Genomic DNA, 9541 nt, shown 5'->3' with positions numbered 1-9541 from the left:
TCTGTTTTCCTGACCTCTGATCATGTGCGTGGCTCTCCTCTGGACTCTCTCAAGCTTCTCCACATCCTTTTTGAATTGTGGAGCCCAAAACTGGACCCAGTACTCCAGTACATGAAAAAGCTTGGCTCCAGAGTTTCAGTTTCCTGACTATCTGGAATTAAATGTAGTTCCCTCTATTTTTAAATACACAATTATTATTATGTCCTAATTTCAATATCCTACTGTACAAGTAATTTACCATGGAAACAAAGAAGTGCTCCTTGAGTCTGACTCATCTTTTTCTCCTTCAGTGAAAATTGCTCCAATTCTTCTTTGTCATTGCTTCAACAGTCCTCCCTCATGCTCAACTTTTCCTAGCAACCCTGCAATCATTGAGGAACACTGGCAGAGTTCCTTGATCTGATTCTCCTCTGCTTACCTGTCATGTTGTCATTTAAATGTGTGCAAAATTAATCAGCATGGTAGAATAGTCCAGCTGTTTCACCTCAGTGTTAACAATTATACATGGTACAAGAAGACGGTGGAGGAATGTGCCTTGTGTTTTGATGAAACCACCTGCGATATAAACACTCACACGAATTTCACCGACCTTAACAAAACTGGCTGTCAAATATAAGACTAAATTATGAAGAGACCCCATCATAGGTGTCCCTATGAAATTTGGTTAAAACATTAAGTACTCTACCACTTAATTGCAAATGGACTTGAACATAATGCAGTATAAAAACATTATGTACAAAAACAGGCCAGCTCAGCATAATGTTGAGTGCTTCTCAGACTCGCTCTCTTTTTTAGTACTCATTACACAGAAAACCATGCAGTCATGTCATACCTTCTTTTGCAGCCTACTTATTAAAAATAAACCGATATAAGCATAAAGTACTACCATAGGGCATTTTTACATGTGCTTCTGATGCAGCGCCAGGTGCTCATGTGGTCAAGGTCTTAGACCATTTACAGCTCTTTGATACATTTCTTTTCCTTTAACACCTATTTAGCTGAAACTAGCTAATACTTAAAATGGAGGGAGACTTTTTTTAAAGAGTAACTGCTTCCCATCCATTTAATACATTAAAGCACAGAATAATGCCTTGGACCTTGCAGAAACCCTGTGTCTGAAGCAAACAAAGTATTTCCAGACTTCTTGTAGGCCTCCTTTTCCTATATTAGAGATGCTGATCAGGCATTTTTATGTCCTGCCAGACTGATTATACTGACTGGAATTCTAACTCATTTGTTTAGTAGTTTGCAATTTGTACAGGAAGTAGCAGTTAAGTTTCTGACTGACTCACTTTAATCACTTTTTGAGCCCTAAACTATGTGCTCAGACTTTTTGCAGTTTGCTGGCATTACCTGGCTCTCAGCAGACTTTTTGGTGCTGTTGTTCATTGTACATTTCTAGTCTAAATAATGTGCTCCTAGAAAACTCATAATGAGGAGCTCACACTCCGTGGTCACTTGCCTTATTTAAAGAAACAATAAACCAGAGAAAAACACAAACCTGAACCTTGCAGTGACATATGTCCAAAAAGAAATATAGTTCATTCAAACCTAACAATGTTCCAATCTGAGGATTTACAAACCCATAATAATTGTTTCTAATAAAAATATCACAAAGTAATTTTGAACCAAATTTGAAAGGTCATCCCTAATTTCACTAATTATCAGCACCCTGGAGATTACAAGGTAAAGGTTTACTAACAAAATGTTCGCGTCAACACCGCAAGCTTGGGTCACTCTGTGGAATTACTTTCTTAGTTGTGACTCACTGAATTAATACCAAAAACTTACATCAGGAATGTCATTAATCTTCCTTTGCTCATTTCCAAACTTCAGGGCCTGATTTTTACCAGACTAGTTTAAAACCTGATTTTAAGTTCTAACCCTATTTAATCCATGTGTCAGTACATTTTAGGTACCCTCTTCTGTGCCTGATCCAGAGAATATGAGTCTATATTAGCATGCTCTAATTGTAATGTGTAAGAGCACTTAAAACTTAAATCATTATGCATTAAGACTCATTAACAAGTGTTAAGTGCCATTTAGGTGTCTTAAAGTTATGCTACTTTGGGCAAGGATTATCTTTGAGCTATGTTACATAGCTTGAGTTAAATTTCTGAGGAAATGGGTGGGTGGTGAGCTGCTGGGATGCCGCTCCACCTGCCCCCAAATTGCCCCCTGGCCCCCAAATCATTCCACTGCCACCCCAATTGCTCCCTCTGCTCCTAATTGGTCCTCCACACCCAGATCACTGCCTTAATCAGCTTAATCAGAGTGGCTAAGGTGCCAGTGGGGGAGTGCCCCCTCCCTGCCTATTCCAGGGGTGCCTGAAGACCATGCTGCCTTGCACACCCAGATACAATTCCTTCTAGATCCTACAACTGAAGGGGATTTGGGAGGTGTGGAGGACAGAAGGGGTCAAGGAGCTGCCAGCCAGTTGTGGGGCCCATTGTGGGCTGGATCCAGGTGTGTGAAGGCAGCATGGGCTGGAGGGAGCACGGGAGCAGGCAAGGAGAAGGAACCTTCCCAACACACTACTTTCAGACTTTCTGGGGTGTCAGGGCAATGATTCAGGGGTGGAGGGGCCAATCAGCAATGGGAGAGCAATCCACTGTGGTGTAAGGGCTGATTGTAGGCTGATGGAGGGCAGTGGGGCAATTCAGGGGGTAGAAGAGGTGAGCCAAGCAGCATAGGGGACCCTTTCTCCCATTCCTCCTCTACCTATAATGTGGCTAGAGAGCCAGTAAGCAGGGCAAGGATGGAGCAGATTTGCAGTCCCTAGCCATGTCCCTGCTCACCAGCCCTTTAGAGGCAGGTCTGAGAGCAGTCCATATTAGAGAAGGTATTAAACAAACATGCAGTAATTAACCTTAACACAGATCAACATTTCTTTGAATTAGCACCTACTAACTCTAATGTGTAATCTCACCCTATGACAGCACATATTCCGAGAGTCTAACATTTCAGCTAAAGCTGTAGAGTCCTGCCTTCAGCTCTGGAGGTTCCTGATGTTGACCAAGATGGCCAACATCACAACTATGTTCTTAAACTTTCCATTCCTCCTTTAGGAGGAACTTTCTGACTATGAGGGTAGTCACGGCTTGGAATAGGCTACCTAGAGCAGTTGTGAAATATCCATCCTTGGACACTTTCCCAAAGCAGGTTACACAGGCACTTGGCTGGGATGGTTTAGTCACGGATGATCCTAACTTGAGCAGGGGGCAAGACTAGATGGCCTTCTGAGGTCCCTTCCAGCCCTACTTCCCTATGATCCTACAATCCCATTCTTCTTTCTCCCTCTCATCCTTCATAATAAAATGGCATTAGAAGTGTGTATTGTTATATAGGCCACATCTTACTAAGTAGTATGAGAGATTCATTTGTTAGGCTTCTTTATAGAGATGCATGTTTGAATTGTATCTCAAAGAACAAGTCCAGATCAGTTTGCAGCCTCAGCCCATTCAATATCTGCCCACTTCAGTCTCAGGACAGGCCATCAGCAGAACTATTGAGACTACAGCAGATGAGGCCTGAGATACTTTGGTAAGGAGGAGCAAGCTTGCTTGGTATGTATGTACCTTACAGTTGAGTGGTACTTTGAGATGATAAAAGTGGACTCAAAGTATGCAGGTGTCACACTAGCCTCTGCCCAGAAGTGAATTTCACTCTGTACATTTTTCTAACTGTTGCTATTTATCTCTGTTTCCTGATCATCAATGTGAGGTAAATGTTACCCACAAAAGTTAAAAAAAAAACACTACAAGACAGACAGACCCACATAAAATAGGTTTTTGACTCCTCCTAATTGTACCTTTCAATCTTTTAAACAGTAAAGATATGTTTTTTTAGATTCTCTCGCTAAAGTAGGCATAGATATGATCCAGTCTCTACAAAATGGGTCCTCAAAAAAATAAGTAAATAAAACCACCATTCTGCAGAATAGAAGAAGAACTGATGCTGAATGACAGATGGGATTCAGTTAAACTGATTTCTAGGCTAAATTATGCATTAATAAATCAGAGACTGTATTCAGTGAAAGAAGTGTGGGAGGCATATTAAAAACTTTTATAAGAGTATGAAAAAAGTTAAACATATCATATTTCAAAAGAACCTACTGGAGGATTAGCACTAAGATCTTTTTATGAACACTAATACTTAGCACTTACATGAAGATCAAGAAAGTAGTCAGCTCCCCAGGAGCTCCTGTAAGTTATTTTTGTTTTAGAAGGTACTGCTGCTTCGCATTCTACTTAATCATGCCATGCCTGAAGCACTATTGCCCACCCAACAGTAAGGCTATTAGTTCCAACCACTGATCTCTAATTATACCACCATGAAAGATCTTCTCTCATCATTGAGATAACAGAAGAAATTCCAGAAAGTTATGGGAACTGAAGAAATTTGCACTGAAACCAACACAGTCTACTAAATGTTAAGGTCTTTGGCATGAGATTTTCAATTGATGTCAAAAAGAATTGGAATTTTGAGAAAATTTGGTTCATAAATCTCCTGGGTTCTGCTGAAAATCCCATTCTTAGATGCATGTTTGGGCACCTACATAAAAGTGTCCTAATTTTGAGACATGCTAATCATCTGCCTTTCCTGCTATTTTCATAACTATAGGCTGCCAACTTCAAAAATGGCGAGTACATCTTTTTTTTGCCCTTTTCAGGAAAAGTTTGGTTATGCTATAAAATTTGCAATGAAGCAAAATGCACAGAATTTTTCACACATCCAGTTAGGAATTAAATCTGCTGTTACTAAATATGTTCAAAAGTCATTGTTAGATGGCACAATAGAAAATCTACAAGAGGGCAAGGAGGCAGCTGCATGCAAGGAAAGCAATATTTCAGCATGTAACATGACTGTACTGGAAGTTCTGAACCCTGAGCACTCTGTTCTACTAATGAACTCTTGCTCCTATTTTCTCTTTTGTTCCAATTCCCGTGCAAACTCTCACAGAAGGCAGATGGTGTTAGAGAGCATTCATATACCAGTAGGCTAAGGTAATTGAGCTAAATTCTGTTCTCTTTCATCCACACAAACCTCAGCAATTTCAGTGGATTGGAACAAAACACAACTGAGGAGAGAACATGGCCCATACTTCAATCAGTACAATACAACCGAGTTCACGATTTATCATTCATTCAGCTGCTGCAGAATATAAGAATTAGTTACAACAATGGAGCACATGTAAATTGAAGATTACTGCAGTTATACTAAGAGAGCTGGTAAATGACCACATTGTTTAATCTAAGCCCTAGGTATCGTACCTATATTCCATAGCACATAGAAAAAAATACGTTAGAATTAAAAAAGAAAAACAGTTTGTCTATGATGCTAGTAGTGCTATTGTATGAACACACAAAAACAACACAACAAGAAATTAGGAGAAACATGGAAATACATTGTAAACTATATAAATAGTTGAAAAAAGACTGTTTGAGGTAGCTATGTGATGTAGAGAAAACGTTTTGAAAGTTAGTAAATTAATTAAACAGAACAAATGTCACCTCTGAAAATAAGCATTTTGTTGTAGTCATCTATGAAACATTGGGCACGTTACTGCACATTTGCTGAGTTTACTGTGCGGTAAGCACACACGTCTACACATGCGTGTGCTTACTGGATAGTAAAAACCCTAAATTTGCTACCTGCAAATTCAGGTAGCAAATTTAAGCATACTTACTAACTGCACAGTAGATGCAACCAGGCAGCAAGTTTGCTGCCAGGTCTGCCTTGCCACTAGGTAGCCAGCCTCAGGCCAGCCCCAAGGCTGCAGGTTAGGAGCACAGACATTTTGTGCCCTGGAGCACACACCACAGGAAGCCCGAGGGCCAGGGGATACCCAGGGCCAGCCCCCTACCACCCCAGCAATGCTGCCAGGCATTGAGCTGTTGCACGGCTGTCAGGGCACTGCTGTTGGGCCAGGGGGGTGCTGAACAGAGCTGTAGGCTGTCTCTGACAGAAGAGCCAGCACCACTTCGCTGCTGCACACCCCCATCCGCCTGCCCAACGCCTGAAGGTGCTGTTTAGCATAGCCTCTGCTGCACGGCTACCAGTCCCTTGCTGTGCTCCTGCGCTGGGTGCTGCTGGCAGCTGCCAAGAGCCAGCAACAGCTGCACAGGGGCCCAGAGAGCTGGCACAGGACCCAGTATGGCATCCTCCTCTCTATCCAGGTGCAGCACTGCCCACATGTGTGTGGCCTAGCTCTCAGGGCACCAAAATGCAGGTCAGCTGCCTTATAAAGGGCGTGGGCTTTGGAGCACAGCTGGACTGATGGCTGAAGTTGGTCACAGACATCCACAAGACCTTGACCTTTATGCAGCATTGCCATGCCAACCAAGAGTGCCCTCGCTTCTGCATCCTGCCTCGTAAGTGTGGGCATTTGAGCATCCACCCTGCTTGAACTGCCCCTGCATATCAGCACAGCCCCAGAGAGCCACAAGTTGTGCACCTCCTCCTGGGCCCCTGCACAGCTATGCCTGCATGGCCAGCCCTGGATGGCTGCCAGCAGTGCCCAGTGCTGTGCAACAGAGGCGCTTCAGCACAGGACCTGCAAGCACAGGAGACAGCTGGGGGCGAGCAGCAGCAGGGAGTGGGTGCTGGCCCTGCTGGCAGAGGCAGCCAGCCAGCAACACCAGGGGGATCCCAGGGCTGGGCAAAGGGGTGCAGCAAGCTGCACCCCTTTGCAACATTCACCTGTGACCAAGCAGCAGCTCTGGAGGGGAGACAGGCCAGGAAGGGACAGCCTGTGGCCTGTCCAGGGGGGCACACATGACCTGCTGGGCTCCTGCACAGATCAGTAGTCTTGTACAGGCTCCTGGTGTGTGTCCCAGGGCACAAAATGGCTTCTGGCCTTTAAAGAGAGCAGCCCAGCCCTGGGGCAGGAGAGGCAGCCAGCCAGGAGCCCTGGGGCTGGGCTCAGGGCAGCCCCTTATTGCCTGATCCAACCTGGCACTTAAGTTAGTGCCAAGTTGTGTCTACATTTTTTCTAATTCATTTTAACTAATCATGCCTAAATTTGATACCTGCATTTACAGATATCAAATTTAGGCACAATTAGCCTACATTTGCCATTTTTATGTGCATTAAGAGCACACACATGTAGATACACACACTTAATGTACATTAAATTAGGGTAATGCACATTAACGCACCTTGTGTAGATGTACCCAATGGAGTAGTATACAGCAAAGGTAGATCAGGTGCTCAGACTCCCCTAACACAACCAATCCCCCAACACCATTATAACCAAATTGAACCATTAAACCAATTTGAAAGGTGACTATTTTAAAACTGGTAAAAGAAAATACTTTTTTTTTTTTTTAAGAAAAGTATAATTTGGATGAAAACTCATTGCCTCAAAACATTTGAGGCCAAACCCTAAATAAGATTCATTTAAAAAGATAGTGTGAGCACTCACAAATGCACTGAATGTAATATTTTGAAGTTTAGAAGGGAGATATATCTTCATGCTTCAGGGCCTGAGTCACCAACTAACTGATAGAGGTTAGAAAGTAATTTCCCTTAAGGGCAAGTTAATACTGTATCTTATAAGGTTTCTTTCACCTTCATTTGAAATATCTAGGGCTGGCCACTGTTGGAGATCATGGAACAGATGGATCATTGGTCTGATATGGGATGGTCACTTTTACATTCCCCCTGAACCTGTGAAAACAATTTTTATTGCAGATGATCAAAGTTATTAAAACTTTGAGACTTGAGTCACCTAAAAGAGGCACAAGAATCATTCCTCTGGACATTTTTCAGCAATGTGGTCAATCCAAAATTAAAAGTTTTGGAATCTTCTATCTAAAGGAGATTGTTTTGATCAAGAAAGTAGTAAGCTCTGAAGTTAAAGACTCATTAATTTTATGAAGGCCGCTATTCCTATTCTCAAAACAATCTTTTTCTGTGGCTACCTGTCATTAATAAAGAGAAGTAGTTAGTTGCATTACTCTTAAAATCAGGCAGAAGCCTGGGTAGATTTACACCTTATAGACTAAATCAGAGACCATATTCTTTTGTAAGGAACAATTTCATCAGATATAGCCAGTCACTGGTTAGGAAAACGTATGTATCCCCAATTTAGTTAGTCTATAATGTGCAAATCTTACAAACAGGTAGACACCTATCATTAAGGAACTTTTTTTAAAAAACTTACAAGAAAGCCAAATTCTATCCCACTGTTCTTCAGACACATTGGGAGAGATTACTCTGAATGACAACTTTCTGTTAAGCTCTTCTGTCAGGTGCATGATCTATGAGGATACCATTCCCATGTGTGTTCAGAAGAAGAATTCATAATATGAAACTGTCGGATGAAGAATAGCACATGACACTGTGTGGGTGGACAAGTTGTGGACAAGCACAGACCTCTGTTCCAGACTTCATCTGGGACAGCTAAAATATCAAACACCAAAGAACTTGAGAAAATTGAACCTAGTAAAGCACAGAAAGAAGAAAAGACAAAACAAGGGAATACGAGGAATTAGTGGGTAAAAAAAGAAGCACAAATAAGAAGCAAGCAAGGAAAGCAAAGCACTGCCTAGTTACACAGTGACTCAAGAAAGTCTAGGCTCCACAGCTTCTTCACTGATGGAGGCAAATTACATAGACAAAAAAAAATTATTGGTCAGATTGAAAACCAAACTCCTGGTTCCAGGATTCACACAATGACTGTACCAACCAGATCTTTGAGAAAGAAACTGGGAGTTGCATTGATAGAGGAACAAAGAGAGATATTTAAAAGCTAGGACCCATTTTGAATGAAGAAAGCTGAGAAATCTTTGAACAGTAATATACCAGACAAAACACTGAGAAAACAGAATCCAGTAAAATAACTGGAGAGTATTTATTACAGAAAAACAACAGCAGATGGTTGTGTGGGGTTTAATAGGACTCTCCTCCTTGTATAGTAGTTTACATCTGATCTACCAGCTATCATTCTAACGGCTATCATTTTTATATGCATTTTACAGAGAGGTAAATAATTACACAAGGTACAAGACACTGCAATGGGTTTAACAGATTTTATCAGCCCAGGTTCTAATTAGTAAAACAAGTGGTTGTATCAGAAATAAGATTGATACAAATGACTAAATAATTAACTAAAACTAATGGGCATGCAGGAAAAAAATAGTTTCTACCAAAATTCAGGTTCAGTTCTGACACCTAGTTTGGTGACATGAAAGGAAAGGATGTTACCCCTATCTGGCTAGCTAAAAATTGCAACAGCAAACTCGAGTGCTCAGCTGGAGTGAAGTTGACATAGCGAGCTCCTAAGCCACCCTGCGTTTCAAGCCAGAAGTGCTGTAAATGAGAGAAATCATGTCTGAAGTGGTGTTGCGTTCCACACATTCCCAAATGATGGGTGTTTCCAGATAATCTGGAATGTGCTGATACTAAAACTATACAGGATAGAGGACAGAATCATAGAAAATTAGGGTTGGAAGGGACGGTCATCTATTCCAAGCTGCTGCTCAAAGCAGGACCATCCCCAATTAGATTGTCCCTGTAACAGGGTGACCTCCTCATC

The sequence above is a fragment of the Crocodylus porosus genome, unplaced genomic scaffold, assembly GCF_001723895.1.
Source record: "Crocodylus porosus isolate Cpor-Errol unplaced genomic scaffold, CroPor_comp1, whole genome shotgun sequence".
NCBI lineage: Eukaryota > Metazoa > Chordata > Crocodylia > Crocodylidae > Crocodylus > Crocodylus porosus.
This window is presented reverse-complemented; position numbering follows the sequence as displayed.